General features: G+C 43.1%; 1 long non-coding RNA gene across 3 annotated transcripts in view; it reads left to right on the forward strand.

Moving 5' to 3' along the window:
• The window catches only part of LOC133776954 (uncharacterized), an 83,845-nt gene extending 68,321 nt beyond the window's left edge, over window positions 1-15,524 (forward strand). The window contains exons 2-4 of one of the 3 annotated variants that reach the window (XR_009868460.1): window positions 8,357-8,511; window positions 11,175-11,362; window positions 14,587-15,524. This is a non-coding gene — a long non-coding RNA (uncharacterized LOC133776954). Of the gene's footprint in view, window positions 1-8,356; window positions 8,512-11,174; window positions 11,363-12,186; window positions 12,403-14,586 lie in introns of those variants that run through there. The other 2 variants (XR_009868462.1, XR_009868461.1) reach the window with 2 other exon arrangements.
• The last annotated feature ends 384 nt before the right edge of the window (window positions 15,525-15,908 follow it).

The raw sequence follows: 15,908 nt of genomic DNA on the forward strand, positions 1-15,908 counted from the left end.
TTTTTTTTCCTCTCTCTTCTAGTTAGCCTGATGAACTTTTCCCCACGGGGTTTGAAGCCTTGTTTGCTCTAGTCTCTTTCTGCTTCCCTGCCAGTGTCTCGGGCTATTGAGTTTAGGCTAACCTCGCATTCCATCGCTGGTGTGTTGAGTCTGCCGCTGGTGTCCCGAACTGTGGGCTCCCACACTCTCCACGCAGGTCCACTGTGAATAACTAGTTTCGGAAGAGTTTCCTCTGCTGTTTCTTCCCCTACTCTTTCTTGAACCTGCAGTATCTCCACTTCTATTAAACTGTCTCTCCCTGGACTATTAGTGTGCTCCCTTCATATTCCGCCATCTTGCCCTTCAACCCAGTTTGCTTGCGTTTCTAAGGTGAGTGGAGACAGAGGCTCATGTCTGTGCTGGTCCCTTTTATTTATTTATTTATTTTTCTCTCCTCTAGTTAGCCTGGTGAAGTTTCCCCAGTGGGCTTCAAGCCTTGTTCCCTCTAGGCTCTTTCTGCAATTTCCCCACCAATGTCTCAGTCTACTGATGTTTCTCCTCACCTCCCCTTCCAGCATTGTTGCGTAGACTCTGTGGCTGGGCTCCCAAGCCGTGAGCACCCTTGCTCTCCCCATAGGTCCTCTGTGGCAAATCCACTAGATCCAAAAGAGTTTCCTCTGCAGTTTTTTTTTCCGAACCTTTCCCTGAAACTACAGTAACTCCACTTTTATTAAACTATCTTTTCTCAGACTATCAGTGCGCTCCCTCACTATTCCACCATCTTGGCTCGGCCTCCTCCAGAAATAAATTTTTAAATTTAGCAAATCAAAATATGATAATCTGTGTATCTTCTGATCCCAGAATATCAGAGGCCAATCTACTTTATCAACTTGAGTTCCATTCTCCTTAGAACACCTATGTCACAGACCACAGTGCCTCCTGTATTTTCATTCTGCCTTATGCTTCTCTGAGTCAATTTAAAGCTTTATTTCATGGCAATAGGCTGCCAAACCACATGGGGTGTCTGGTGGTATGGACAATGGCTTTTTGTCACCCATCACAGTCCTACTTTCATTTGGCAGCAAAAACCCTGAGACAGACCATACCCTTGTGGTGGGCAGAGTGCCTATGAAGCCAGCCAACATTTCTATCTGAAAGGAAATATGGAAGGGATAGGGAGGCAAGTTGCATCAGTGGCTAATCAGAGGTCACAACTGGTGGAATGTTTTATTCCTGGGCTCCAGGGGTTGAACCAAGGCAGAAGCACATCAAATGCTTGTAGGCAATGGGCACGGAACTCCCCATCACCTCATGCCAAATGGTGACCAGAACAGCTGGGAGCAGAGTGATAAGCTCATATCCCACAGCGATGGAAATGTGGAGATGAACTTGGAAATAACTGAAGTGGAAAGGTCAGGGGGAGTGTCAGCATCTCTGTGTGGGCTAAAATATGTCTGAGAAACTTCACTGCAAGAAATAGGAAGGCAAAGCAGAAGTGGAGATGCTTCCAGAGCTTTACCCCAGCAGAAGGCCCTCCAAGATTCCCCAGTCCTGGTTAAACTCATCTGTGATCATCAGCAGATGCTGTTAGCTTTGCTCATATTGCTTTGTAGTCTCAGCAAGTTGGGGAAGCTACTACTAACACAGTGCTTATGGGAGAAAGTCTTTGGCAATGAGAAACAGAGGAAACAATTTCCCCTGCTGATATTTCTAGGATACTCAGCCAAATTTCAGTTAAGTTATTTTGAGCGAATCATCCAGTGTTCATTATTTCTTCCTCACTTAGTTTTATGGCACTCATGAAGGCTCTCACATTAACTGAGTTTTTGTGTTCAGCCAGGTCAGTGGGAAGCATATGGGCAGTCATGCATGACCAAGGGGCCACTAAACTTAGTGATTAATGGAATCAGTGAATCAGGGAAATAAAAGGAAGGAGTCAAAATTGATAGTGTTCACATGGATATTACCATCAACACAAGAGCACCTTCAAGAGTGGATGACGGTGAGAGGGTAGGTGGAGGATTAGGAAGTCTCATTGCTTAGTAGCTTTGGGGCTTGTTTTCCCTCAGTTTTTGGTTGCTATGTTGTGCCCATTGAAGAAGATTGTCACCTCCAGATTTTCCAATATTAGCAATAGATTAGGAATCCTGTGTCCAGAGAGGCAGTTGGGCACTTTAGCTCTAACTCACTCCACCTTTTTAAGAATATATTTTTTTAATTTTTAACTTTTATTTAATGAATATAAATTTCCAGTGTACAGCTTATGGATTACAATGGCTTCCCCCTCCCATAACTTCCCTCCCACCCGCAACCCTTCCCTCTCCTACTCCCTCTCCCCTTCCATTTGCATCAAGATTCATTTTCAATTCTCTTTATATACAGAAGATCAATTTAGTATAAAGATTTCAACAGTTTGCACCCACATAGAAACACAAAGTGAAACATACTGTTTGAGTACTAGTTATAGCATTAAATCACAATGTACAGCACATTAAGGACAGAGATCCCACATGAGGAGCAAGTGCACAGTGGCTCCTGTTGTTGACCCAACACATTGACACTCTAGTTTATGGCGCCAGTATCCACCCTAGGCTGCCGTCATGAGTTGCCAAGGCTATGGAAGCCTTCCAAGTTCCCTGACTCTGATCATATTTAGACAAGGTCATAAAAGACAGAGTGAGGATAGTAACCAAGGATCCTAAGAGTGGCATTTACCAGGTTTGAACAATTATACAGCATTAAGTGGGGAAGAGGACCATCAGTACACACAGGTTGGGAGTAGAGTTATTGGTGGTAGAGTAGAGGTTATGATTACAAAGGAATGAGGCCCAAGTACGCTAGACAGGGTCTAGAACAAAAGACAGAGTCATTATTAGAGGAGCTAAGAAAGGTGCTGTCTAAGCTACAATTAAGTTTTCTGATTGAGAGGCAAATAGAACCTGATAGAAGGGGCTTGATAATCATCTGGTGGGCTTTAGGCCTTGTAAGTTAAGAGGCCCAGACCTATCTATCTCTTCACATGGGGTATATCCTAAGGGAGGTGTGAACCTCCTAGGGGAAGGCACTCTATTGACTTTCATTACTTGGCTGGCCTGGGAGGAGAGCTGGCCAGGTCAAGGCAGGGGGCATCTCTAACAAGAAATTTACAGTTCTGCCTGCAATGTTGCTGACCCTACTTGACCATACCCTCAGCTGCAGTGGTCACTTTGGAAGTTGGGCCGAGTGAAGGGCTTTTCAGCTTAGAGCCAATAAGATCTGTGGCTCTGACCTGGGCATCCTTCGACTCCAGGGCAGGTCCATTTCCAGTGATCCAACTTTTGGCAGAGCTGCCAGGGCTCTTCACAAGCTGACTTCTGCTGCAGCCCAGGCTTACCACATTGAAAGCCACTGCAGTGGACTGGCCTGTTGGGTCTCCTTGAGGGCAGATCACTGTACAGATCAGCCATTAATAGGCCTGCCACCCATTGCTTCTGATGCCGAGCTTTCTTTTCCTCCTGGTTTGTGTTAAAGCAGACCAGAGGATGCAAGTCAAGGGAGTGCCCAAGTCCCATCTCTAATCTTCGGTGGCCTGAACTACAAGTCTATAGTCTCAGGCATGTTCTGTAGTAGTTTTTCTAAGGTAGACAATGCCCATGAGGAAAATTATATTCTCACTTTAAAACTTTCTTTCCCTTTGGTCTGAAAGGGAGGTTTTTTCTACTTACTGTATACTTCGCTGATGGCGAAGTGAATCTAGCTATGAGATTATTATTTAAGTTCTTATTTTGCCTATGCTATTACAGAAAAATGTTAGCCATCTCTTTTATAAGGTCTAAAGATTAAATTGTGCATCCTACAGATTCCTTCATAATAGAATTAGTTTCCTACCTTGAAGAGAATAGAGAAATGAAAGAACAAGTTGGGCTTAGAATAGAAAAATGAGGGAGCAAGTCCTAGATCGCTTGCTGACAATAGCAATATCACATGAATACTTAGCAAACAGTTTCAACCATTAGATAACAACTTAAGAAAACATTTACCAGAAGGTCCATTGCCTTCTATAATTTTTAAGAATCATGTATTTGAAAACACCTCTTAAATATCTAACATGGTGTAGTTTGTTTAACCAGTAAACTTAAGCACAACCATATAAAATGTTTTTAGTTTCTTTCTACCAACACGTTTAAAACATATGATACACAGATTCAGGTCACACAAATTAAAATGTATCTTTGATTGATTTTAGCAGCTTAAATTTATGGACAATCTTATCTAAAAGCCATTTAAAATAAAACTCTTAATAAAATTTCCCCATGTGGACATATAATATGTACACACATATAACATAATATAATAGACCAATATAGCAGTTTTAATAATAGCTTTCAAAATCTTTAACTCTTTTTGTAGGTTGCCAATTGATTTGAATTGCTTTTTTGTTTTTAGTAACCTCAGTTAACCATACTTTCTCTCAGTTGGTACTGTTAATACATTATTGGCTTCATCTGTTTACAGAGCCATCCCAAAGTACTGAATACAATAGAAGTGGCTGGAAAAAGTCCATAGGAACCTATAGGAGGACAGCTAAACACAGAACCAACAACGCTTTAGTGTTATGAGCAGCACATCATATATAACTGTGGATGACAAAAGACTTTAAGTCGCCATGTTTAAAATTATAAACTCATCAACCAACAAGAGGCACTTGCTTACTTCACAGTATTTTTGAAAGCACCTGTATGATTTTACTAGTATTTAACCCTTTAGGCCTCTGGGGCTTTCTCATTAAGATAACTATCATGTCTAGTAACACAAGATCATTAGACTTTTTAATTCTCAAACATTTTTATTAATAGCATTTTCCATTATAGAAACTTAAAGTTTGGTACCACATCACATCTTGACACAGTCCTTCTAATATAATCCAAATAGCCTGATTAGTTGGTGTCTCTATAAGATGAGAGACATAGGTCCTTTGATTTTTTCAGTTGGGCCCATACTGGAAAAACCAAAGTCCAAGAATTACTGGAAATTTTAGAGTTCGGATTGTTTGAAAATTTGATTTTTTGAATGCCTGTCAAGAATGCCAAGAAGGCTCAAAATCCAAAATATCTGGTTGAAATAAGATTCCTTAAAATCATGACATAACATAGACCAAATTTGATCATTGTTATAAGGTGATTATTCAAATCTTTGAAAAGAAGCACATATTTAAATGACCCATGGGTCTTACTAAAAATTTAGCTGTTTTTGAACAATTAGAATTTAACAGACATCAAGAGAACATAATAGATTACTTTAACACATTGCTTTAACAGAGCATCAGAGTTTAATTCTATGTCAAAGAGAAATTGAGCTTCCTGTGATCTTTCACTGTGAGGTTTCGTTCCTTTACCTTCTTTCACATTAGTGACCATGTTTCTGTGTTTCTGTGTGTAAGACATCTTTAAGCATCTTTTGCAGGGCAGGATGAGTGGCAACAAATTCTTTCAGTTTCTGTTTGCTATGAAAAGTCTTAATTTCACCTTCATTCACAAATGAGAGCTTTGCAGGATATAATATTCTGGGCTGGCAGTTTTTCTCTCTTAGTGCCTGGGCTATGTCTCGCCATTCCCTTCTTGCTTGTAGGGTTTCTGATGAGAAGTCTGCTGTGAGTCTAATTGGAGATCCTCTAAGAGTAATCTGACGTTTCTCTCTTGCACATTTTAGGATCTTTTCTTTATGTTTCACTGTGGTGAGTTTGATTACGACGTGTCGTGGTGAGGATCTCTTTTGGTCATGTTTATTAGGGGTTCTATAAGCTTCCTGTACTAAGATGCCTCTGTCCTTCTCCAAACCTGGGAAATTTTCTGCTAGTATCTCACTGAAAATGCCTTCTAATCCTTTCTCCCTCTCCATGCCTTCAGAAACTCCCAGAACTCGAACGTTAGGTTTTTAAATAGTATCCTGTAGATTCCCGGCAATATTTTTTAGATTTCTAATTTCTTCTTCTTTTCTTTGGTTTGCCTGTTTCCTTTCCTGTCCTCTGTCTTCTAAGTCCAATATTCTCTCTTCTGCTTCGCCCATTCTGTTTTTAAGGCTCTCTAATGTGTTTGTCATTTGATCTATTGAATTCTTCATTTCATTATGATTTCTCGTCACTATCACAGTTTCTTGTTCCACTAGTTGTTTCATTTCATTTTGATTCCTCCTTAATATTTCATTTTCATGAGAGAGATTTTCTATCTTGTCCATTAAGGATTTCTGTAGTTCAAGAATTTGTTTCTGAGAACGTCTTAATGTTCTTATCAATTTTTTGAGATCCGCTTCTTGCATTTCTTCGATCTCATCATCTTCATAATCTTGAATTGGGGTGTCTTTTTCATTTGGGGGCATCATAGTGTCTTCCTTGTTCTTGTTACCTCGGTTTTTGCATTTGTTGTTTGGGATGTTGGAGATATTTGGTTTCTTCACTGTGGTGTTTTTTCTTGTTACACTATGGCTCCTTTTTAAGAATTTTTTTTATCTCCATGCCACCACCATGTCTCAGGCAACAGTACTCCTTCCTTTACACGTTTGCCCAATTAGAAAACAGGACCTCGAAGAAGGGCACTCAGCAGAAGTAATATGAGATGGGAACGCTGTGAATCTAAATAAGGCAATATACAGGATGTGTTACCATCCTGGACTACAGTCCTCCTCCACAGCATCTAAGGTCTCGTGCCCATGACCTCAGCAGCATCTCAGCACCCAGATCCCACATTCCCTATGCCATTATTCAAGTGAGCATACCCAGAGAGAAATACAAATTCAGCTTTCATGCACAAACTCATCAAGGATGTGATGCATGTGATGGTTGACTTTAGGTGTCAGCTTGACTAGGCTAAGTGATGGTTGGAAAAAAATTATTTCTCGCTGTATCTGTGAGCAAGCTTCCAGAAGAAATTAGCACTTGAATCAGTAGACTTGACAAAGAAGACCACCCCTACCAATGTGGGCAGGCATCATCCAATCTTTCCAAGGCTACACATAAACCAAAAAGATGGAGGAAGGGAGAACATGTCTGATCTGAGTCATCTATCATTTTTGCTCTTGGAAGTGCTGAGTGAGAGAGAGAACTGGGAGAGAGAAATATTTATAGATTTATATTCATAGATATTGGTGTAAATATACAGACAGAGATTGATTCGGTTTCTCTGGAGGACCTTGACTGATGTTGATACCAATAATGGTTCTAGGAGAACAGAATTTCATGAGTTTTCTGAATTGTCTCTGGAATTTTTTGAACTAGTTCTCTAATGTCATTACATTTAAAATGTAAATGACTAAATTTCCAACAGTAAAGAAAGCACAAATAGTCCATGTTATAGTCTAGTTTTAGAGGAACACAAAAGATCTGTATTGGGTATTCCTCCCTATTCAACCATGCATAAGAAGCAAAGGAGCTAAGTAACTCTGTATATAATACTTGCTTTTTTATTTTATTTTTATTTATTTGAAAGATTTACAGAGCGATGTAGAGACAGAGAGAGAGGTCTTCCATCCACTGGTTCACTTCTCAGATAGCTGCAACAGCCAGAGCTGTGCTGATCTGAAGCCAGGAGCCAGGAGCTTCTTCCAGGTCTCCCACATGGGTGCAGGGGCCCAAGGACTTGGGCCATCTTCTGCTATCCCAGGCCATAGCAAAGAGCTGGATGGGAAGTGGAGCACCTGGGTCTTGAACCAGTGCCCACTGGGATGCCAGCGCTTCAGGCCACCACAGCTGCATCACAGCACCAGCCACAATACTTTCTAATTTTTCAGTAAAATGAAGAGATATGATAACTTTGATTGGTTGCACTAATGTTGCTGGAAATTATGGGGAAGAAAAGAATGAAGACAGGGATTTGAATTCCCAGAGCAAATCACTTCAAACACAACCCAATAGGTTTTAATGTGCCCTAAAGAATGGTTTTCTATCCTGAAGACCAGGACTGAAATTTATGAAAACCAAAGGCAAAACTTCATGCTATATTTGGCTGAATTACAAAACAAGATGAGCTTCTAATCTCTCAGGCTGTCCACTATGAAATGAAACCGTTAGTTGAGAATGAATGTATCCTGTAAGTGGGATGGGAGTGTGTGGAGACACCTTGATGAGCCTGTGGACATTGAAACCCAACTTCTGATAAGTTTTCATTGCCAGTGAAAGAAGTCTCCCCACCCCTAGTTAAGTAGCCTTCGCATCCCCATGAGAAGAAGATTCTCCCTACCTGGTGGCTACAGCCTCCAAATCTACAGTAATAGTGGCTTTTCCAACCCCTTGTGAGGGGATTAACCTTTAATTGCCTGAGGAAATAGTTGCTATGGGGTAGTTCCCACACAAGACATTGTTAATTATTTGGGAGAATCTAACACCATTATGCCTTCTTGTTTCTAGATTTACAGCCAAACACAAGTCCCAGCAGACTTCTAAAGATGAGTAACAGGGGCCAGAAGTGTGGCATAGTGAGTAAAGCTGCTGCCTGCAGTGCCAGCCTCCCATATGGGTGCCAGCTCAAGGTCCAGATGCTCTACTTCTGATCCAGCTCTCTGGTAATGGTCTGGGGGAATATTAAAAGATGGCCCAAGTGGTTGCGGGGGTGGGGGGGAAGTTGTGTGTGTGGGGAAGCCTTTGTAATCCATAAGCTGTACTTTGGAAATTTATATTCACTAAATAAATAAAAAAATTAAAAAAATAAAAAGTTAACAGGAAATACATGTGTTTTTTTTTCTTTTTTTACAGGCAGAGTGGACAGTGAGAGAGAGAGAGACTGAGAGAAAGGTCTCCCTTTGCCGTTGGTTCACCCACCAATGGCCGCTGCAGCCAGCACACTGTGACCGGCACACCGCGCTGATCTGAAGCCAGGAGCCAGGTGCTCATCGTGGTCTCCCATGCGGGTGCAGGGCCGAAGCACTTGGGCCATCCTCCACTGCACTCCTGGGCCACAGCAGAGATCTGGACTGGAAGAGGGGAGAGCTGGACTGGAAGAGGGGTGACCAGGACAGAATCTGGCACCCTGACCGGGACTAGAACCTGGGGTGCCAGTGCCGCAGGTGGAGGATTAGCCTAGTGAGCCATGGCACTGGCCTCCTGTTATCTCTTACGTCTCAAAGATCCATGAACCCTTTCTATCTCACAATAAATTCAGTTTGTCCAAGAGCCATCTTCTTGGTTGTGATTTTTGAGTGACATCTTGTACATCACGTGAAGCTCAAGCAATATGTGTCAAGCAGATAAATGAAGCTTGCCTCCTTTCCTCAGCCCTAACCTAAAGTGGGACCTCAAGATGTTGATTGAACTGACAGGCCCTCATTTTCCTCACCTCCAAAGGAGGGACTCAGTCCAGCTGGCTCTGTCTTCACAGCTGCCCCATAAAGGGAGAGGTGCCCATACCCTTAAGAGTAGCCACCCTGTGCAGGGAGTGGCTGTGCCTCTGAAAATCCATGCAGAATCACTACTGATTACAAGAGATGTGGCAGCAACCTCCCACGCCCAGCCTTCACTTAGCAGGCAGGAATCCTCAGGCCTACAAACCAGTTTTTGTTTCAGCTCAGAAAGCAAAGAGGCCAAGGCTGGGAGGGATGTTGGCCTGGCCCCGTCCTGCCCAGGGGACCCTCTCAGATCTCTCCTCAGGTTGTGGCAGTTGGAGTTTAGCTCCATAAGTCATTATTTTCAAAGCACAGAGAGCTCTGGACTTTCCCAGGAATTTCAATGGAATGTAAACAGACTTCAGCTCCCAGGCCAACAGATTTCCTGAGCTGTCCAAAGTCCACTTGTTGGATCTCAAGGTGTATTCAGGCTTTGTTAGGTACACTCCTTTTTCTGTCTTCACACACGGTATACCTGACATCAGTTAATATTTATGATCCGAAAGGAAAGAAGAATTGGTCAAACAGTAATTCTATTAAAGATGTAACAGAATTTTACCCTGTTTTTTAAAATCAATAAGTTTAGGCCAGTGCCGTGGCTCACTAGGTTAATTCTCCACCTGTGGCACTGGTACCCTGGGTTCTAGTCCTGGTTGGGGCACCGGATTCTGTCCTGGTTGCTCTTCTTCCAATCCAGCTCTCTGTTGTGGCCCGAGAAGTCAGTGGAGGATGGCCTAAGTGCTTGGGCCCTGCACCCACATGGGAAACCAGGAGGAAGCACCTGGCTACTGACTTCGGATCAGCACAGCATGCTGCCTTTGGCGGCCATTTGGAGGGTGAACCAACGGAAGGAAGACCTTTCTCTTTGTCTCTCTCTCATTGTCTCACTCTGCCTGTGCAGGAAAAAAAAACACACTATGTTTATCTTTCAATCCCATTTTTCCATGAACAGTTTTTAAAAATACCTATTTATTTGAGAGGCCCAGACAGAGAGGGAGAGAAAGAGAGAGAGAGAGTGAGAGAGAGAGAAAGCTCCTATCTGCTGGTTCCCTTCCAGGAGCTTGCAATTGCTAACCCAGGGATTGAAGCCCAGGGTGGGGAACTCAGTTCAGGTCTCCTACGTCAGGGACAGGGCCTCACTACTTCAGCCATCACTGCTCACTCTCATCATCTGCAGCGGCACGAAGCTGGAATCAGGAACTAGAGCCAGGACTCAAACTGAGACACTGTGATGTGGCACCTGCATCTTGATGACTGTCAAATGTTTCCTAACTCCAGAAACTGCTAGAAAGACAAGCTCACCAAAAAAAATCTTCTGAATGGCAAGAATGGAAAAAGAATCACAATTTGAAATCTAAGTTTTTAGTTTTTTATGGAATATAGATTCCTCCCTTTCCTATATCAAAAGTGTGTCTGCCATCCAACACAGTTCTCTGGTTGACAAAGGGCATGGGAAGCCCAGGAGCTGCCAGTTAATATGACTTTGTGTGGTGAAGCTGACTGTTCTCGGAATGTTTCCTGGCCTCTGCCCTGTAGACTCCCTCTGTGCTCAGGGACCACACTCCCCTTCTTCCCTGTTGTGCAATGGCAACAGATGGCCTGGATCACTGCAGGGGCAGGAGGATCTGGATTCAAATCCTGGGTTGCTCCTGGGGGAAACAGGGCCAGTTCTGTCCTCTTGAAGCCTGTGAGCTGGGACAAGTTACCTTCTCTGTGAACTGAGGATAATCAAACCCACCCCAGGGGATTGCAGTGAAGGTTACATGAGAACGTACGTGGAGAGCTCCCAAACTGGCCTTTTGCAAAGCAGGTTAAGAACTGTTTCTCCCTTTCTCTCCTCTCTGCAGCTACCACTTCCTGGAGTTGCAAGTATCTGCAGGTGACCTCATCTGAGACCACCGAAAGCCAGCCTCGCCCTTGGCCAGCTGTAACGTTACTGGAACAGTATCTCCTGATGAAGAAACATGGGCCTCTGACACAACTGAGAGTCCAGGAATTGGTCAAACAGAAATTCAACAGGAAGACGAGGATGTAGGTAAATGTGGACAGCACCTTTCTTCCCTGTTTTTGTTTCCCTTTCTTTTGATGTCTCAGACCTCTGAGACATCTCACTGTCCCCTTCCTTCTTCAAAACCCTACATAAACTTCCTTCTATGAAGGGCTTGCTGGGAACTGCTGAGCTTCATGGTTTGGAGGACACCCATAGGCTCACAGTATATGAGCCCCCAAGTACTGCGGATGACCATGGTGGGGCTGCAGGCTCGCTCCTTCACAGAAGACTCAGAACATAAATGTGGAATCAGATGGGTCTGGTGGAACTGGTGTATCAGGACACTGGTGCACACTCAACCTGGCAAAACTTTTAGAATCACTTCACCCTCTTATTCTCAGCAGCAAGAGTGAGCTTGGGGCTAACCATGGGACAAAGAAAGAGCAGTTTCAGTCTCACTCCTATAGTATCTGTGAGTCTTTCCTTGGACCATAGCATTCTTTCCTCAGGTGGAAAGCTTACGCGAATGGGAGGAGGCATGAGTTTACTGTGGCAACTGAGACACAAGTTAAGATGCCTACATCCCACACCAGAGCCCCTGGGTTCCATACGTGGCTCCAGCATCCTATTCGTGCAGACCCTGGGAGGCAGCAGTGATGGCTCAAGTTGTTGGGTGCTTGCCACCCATATTCCCAGCTCCTTGCCCAGATTCAGTTGTAGTGGGCATTTGAGGATGAACCAGCAAATGGGAGCTGTGTGTGTGTGTGTGTGTACATGCACGCCTCTCTCTCTGCCCATCAAATAAATACATAAAAAGCTTTTAAAAAGAAAATTTAATAACTAACACATTAATACTTCTTGCATTCTAGAGTAAGCCACAGCCAGGAAAAACCATGGATGGCTCAAAGAGCATCACTCCCATAACTCCGCACTCCTACCAAATATACCCAGGAGTCTTGGCTCAGACCAATCATGGTCACTTTGGTGATCAAACAAGGCCCCTATGAAGAGTCATGTACAATGGCTCTGGAAAGCTCCAGGAAGTTCTGAGAGATGAAGGAGAGAAGATTAGGGAAGAGGAAGGATCAGAGCAGCCAGGTGAGAAACGTGGGGCAGCCATTGTCTCTGGATATTGTTCATATATGAGTCTCCGGTTCCTTCACTCTCCAGGCTGGTGCACCCTGCCTTACTCTCTAGGAACAGGAACACCACTGTTGTCTTTTGGGAACAGACATTCTATTGCAGTGGTTCCCAGATGTTTTGTTTATTTTTTAAAGTGGCAGCAGTCGTGAATTATTTTAGGGTTGCCAAAATAAGGGTACTTAGAAACCCCCGAAATTCCAAAGCCATTGGGAGTCATAATTTCCTAATAGAGACAATATTTTATCACCAAAACAATAAAAAAATAATAAAAAGTTAGAAGGGCTGATAGTGCATGAATCTGGGAGGATAAAGGATAGTGCTTTGAATTTAATTGACTCGTAATTAAGAAACAAACAACTGCCTAAATTGACCATATTTGTCTCATTTTGCAATGGATTGCTGAAAATCCATCACACATCAGAACAGAGAACTAGAAGAGCTGAGTTTGAATCCAGGCTCCTTATGGCCCTTGAGCCAAGCTCTTTGCCCTCTGTTTTTCCTTTGCCAAATGAGAGTCTTGTAGGAGTTGACTTCTGCAGGAGTCTGACTCTCTTTGAGCTCCTTTTGCTCTGGGTCTAATGTGGAAAGTCAAGCTCTATTTCCAGCTCTCCGTAAGCCCACATTTTAGGTAATATTTCATGACAAATTTTGTTTTGCTGGTTTCCCATTTACAAATCAGCTATCAACTGCTGCTTGGATTAGTGAAGGCTTGCAATACCATACACAACCCAGTAATTTTCCCACTATTGTGAGTTTCCCAGGATTTTCTGCCACTGATTATTTTGTAATCTAACAAGTTTTTTTTTAGCTTCCCATGCCTAGTATTATCATCCACCAAAACTATTTCTAAAGTTAACAAGGAGAATTCGGAGTAGAGATAAAGACGTGGTCATGCCATGGGTAAGGGTTTCAAGAGTCTGTAGAAGAACAATACTGTATTCACATTATAAACCCACCCAGGACATGGACTTGAGATAGAGGGGTACTAATGGCAGCCTTGACGGTTAGCTGTCAAAGTAGTTAGTGGAGAGAGAAGCCAGTCTCTCCCTTCTGATCTATCCAAAAAGCATGGAGAGTACAGGGTCAGCTAAGGAGCTGGAGTAAGGGAAGCACAGGAGAAGGGAGACTTTTTTTTCAGGCAGGAGGTCAAAGGGCAACACCAGAGCAGTCAGCTTTCCATATCTGCAGGTTCCACATCTTCAAATTCAATATCCTGTAGATAGAAAATATCTGGATCAAAAAGCCCTGTCATTGTATTGCCCTGGGAACAGGCTTTTTCTCCACATTGCTTCCCAAACAATGCAGTCTAAAACAACCATTTAGAGATCATGTGTGTTTTTTTCAGGGTTTATAAGTAATCTAGAAGTAACTGAAAGTTTGCAGGAGGACATGTGTAGGTTATAAGCAAATACCAACCATTTCATATGAGGGACTTAAGCATCCCGAGATCTTAGAAGCTGCAAGGGGTCCTGGAACCATACCCCAAAGATACCAAGGGTTGACGGTATTAGCTTCCTCAAGATGTATGTCCCTAGGCCCCATGTTTCCCTCGGCCCCAGATAGCTTCCCTGCTAGTACAGGGCCACATTGCTGCTTGGGTTTATCATGTAAGAATCCTTGACCCGATGTGTTCTGTAGGGTTAAAGAAGCATCCAGTAATCAGGCAGAATGAGCTCCCAAGGGTTTCTGGCAGGGTCCTGAAGTCTTACTCCACTTCGGTGCTTCTTTAACTTGTGTCCAGTAGACACCCATCAGAAGCTGGGTCAGCCCAGTAGGTGGCTGTATCATTGAAAGTAGAGATGTGGCACTTAGAGTCTTGTAGAGGAAATAGTAATTAAGCAAATAACCACACAGCTATCACCAAATCATAAATACATGCTCTGAGGTGACCCCCTCAGAAGGTGTTTGTGGTAGCCACAGGATAAGAGGGAGCCACCCCATGAGAAGGGAATTACATCTCAGACCAAACAGCTGTTCACTTAGTCTCTTGATAGTGGCCAAATAAGGTTGTGCATCCAGGCACAGAGCTCCTCTGATGGGACTGTGAGAAGTTGGTAAATGTTTCTCTCCATCCAAATGCTCAGTGGTGTCTTTTACATCTCTGTGGATATCTGCTCTGTCTTCAGGTGCTCAGTCCAAAAGCCTCAGCCATCTTGCTCTCTGCTCCTGCAATCAGCACTACTGACTCTGCCTTCGGATTATATATGGAATCCAGTCATTCCTCATGACCTTGCTGGGCAAGCTGGGGCAAGCCACTGTGATCGTGACCTGAGTGGCCTCCATCCACTCCCCCATGTGCTATCCTTCACTTCACAGCTAGCATAGTTCTTTTAAAAGCCAGGCAGGAGAGAGAATTCGGTGCCATGGTTAAGTTGCAGCTTCAGATGCTCACATCCCTATCCGAGTGCCTGATTCAAGTCCAACCCAGCTTCCTGCTACCACAGCAGGTGATGGCTCAAATACTTGGATCCCTGCCACCCACATGGGAGACCCAGACTGAGCTCCAGGCTCCTAGCTCCTGCCTGGTCCAGCCATGGCTGGTGCAGGCACTGAGGAGTGAAGCAGTGATTGAAAGCACTTCCTCCATCTTTCTGTCTCTCTGCCTTCTAAATACAATGGAAATAATTTTTTTAATTTAAAAAGTTATGGAAGATCCCATTTCTTCCTTGTTCAAAGCCTTGCAATGGGCACTCCGCATCCCACCTGCTTTGCCTTACCTCCCATCTGCATCCAGGACACTGGTTTGCTGCCTGTGCCCGGAATGCCCCCTCTGCATACCGACATAGCTAATTCCTTCACCAGCTGCAAGTATCCGATCCGATCCTACTTCTCCATAAAGCAGTCCCTGAACCTAAAGTTACAACAAACTCCTTCACCCATGTTCCCCAAACTGTTCTTTGCAGCCTTTTCCCCATCGCAAGTGGTATTTTTCCCAGTCTTGCTCTATATTGGGCTTCATTTTTTTATTTGCCCCCATTAGAATGTATGCTCCTAAGCACAGATTTAAGCCAGCTTTGTTCACGGGTAGATCTGAGCACCCAGTAGAGAACTCAGTATATATATATACACACACACATATATATATACATATACATATGTGTATATATTGCACATATACATATTATATACATATATACATATATATACACATATATATACATATATATACAAGAAACTTCTGAAATTTGTGAAAAATGGAATTAAATGAGGTCATTTTGATTGCAATAAACTTGCAATTCAACACATTTCCATGAACTTTATGAAGATTGTGTGTGTGTGTTTGTGTGTGTGAATGCAGCATAGAACTACGGTTGTTCATTCCACTATTATGATGCCTTATAAATTAATAAATAAAGCTTGTAATTACACAATGATGTACACAATTAAACTGCATTTATTTGTGATCTGTAAAAATGATCACTTTTTCAGCATAAATATGTACTCATCA

The sequence above is a fragment of the Lepus europaeus genome, chromosome 18 (genome assembly GCF_033115175.1).
Source record: "Lepus europaeus isolate LE1 chromosome 18, mLepTim1.pri, whole genome shotgun sequence".
Lineage (NCBI taxonomy): Eukaryota > Metazoa > Chordata > Mammalia > Lagomorpha > Leporidae > Lepus > Lepus europaeus.